Genomic DNA, 1,409 nt, shown 5'->3' with positions numbered 1-1,409 from the left:
TTATAAAAAATAATTATTTTTATTAATATAACAATATCTAATTATATATACATAAAAATTTTTCATATTTATATATTTTTGTCTTATTCTATATAATTTAAAAGTTGCACAATTATTTAATTATATTATTTTTTAAATAATCATTATAAAATGTAATTATTTTTTTAACGTGACGTTATATAAATAAATCCACATATATTTTTACGTGTTGTACCTCAAAAATAACTTTCATATTATATAGTTCTGCCAAAATTTTGGACAAAAATTATGAAGACTATCAAATAAAAAATAAAATTAAAATATTAATTTAGATATTTTTGTTGTGACAAAATCTAATAATAATAATAATAATAATAATAATAATAATAATGATGAAAAGTAGCTAGGAAGCAAGAAAGCGAAGAAGGCAAAAAGGGCTGTGTGTATATACAATTAACTTTGATAATTAATATGTTAATTATATAACAATAAGAGAAATGTGTAGATGATTATAGATATATAATAAAATAATAATTTTATAAAACGAGATATAAATTGATATTGTATTTGAAGAGGTGTGGGAATGCAATTAGGAGTGGTGTTTAATGGCGGGGCCTGGATGATTCACTAAAATAAGTGAAGTGGTCTAAAATCTAATACAGATCTTTCCGCCAACAGTAAGAGATATAAGGATAATAACTTTTTATCTTTTTGATACTTATATAAAGCACAATATATTTTAGCCCTTTTTAGATCCACCACAATGTGTACTGTCTGTGGATACTACCAGTTTTTGGCAATGTTCTGAAAACTGGTTCGAACCGACCGGTCGAACCGTGAACTGGTTGCTGTAGCGGTTCGAGCAAAGAAAAACCGTAGTAATTGAAAACCGGACTTGAACCGATGAACCGGCCGGTTACTGGTCGGTCGAACCGAACCGGAACCCAGCCGGTTTTTTAACAATGCAGCAAAACGCCACTATTTTGTGCTACTGAGGGAACTCCAATTCCCTTTTCTGAGTTTTCTTCTCCTTCGCAAGTTCGCAGCCTCCACTTCCTCGTTCCTCCACCTTCTCAGTTCTCAACTCCAGCCTCTCAAAGAACAGAACACCACCCAGTCACCCACCTTCTCAGTTCTCAACTCCAGGAGGCCCTCAACGCACCCACCGCCGTTGCACTCACGCCCTCAACTCCAGCCTTCAGCACGGTCACGCCCTCACCAGCTTCCCGCCGTCAGATCCCTGGCGCCGTCGCACTCACGCCCTCAACTCCAGCCTTCAGCACGGTCACGCCCTCACCAGCTTCCCGCCATCAGCTCCCTGGCGCCGTCGCACTCACGCCCTCAACTCCAGCCTTCAGCATGGTCACGCCCTCACCAGCTTCCCGCCGTCAGCTCCCTCATTTTCAGGTAATTTTTAATTTAGTTATGAA

The sequence above is a fragment of the Arachis duranensis genome, chromosome 4 (genome assembly GCF_000817695.3).
Source record: "Arachis duranensis cultivar V14167 chromosome 4, aradu.V14167.gnm2.J7QH, whole genome shotgun sequence".
NCBI lineage: Eukaryota > Viridiplantae > Streptophyta > Magnoliopsida > Fabales > Fabaceae > Arachis > Arachis duranensis.
Note: the sequence above shows the minus strand (reverse complement) of the source record.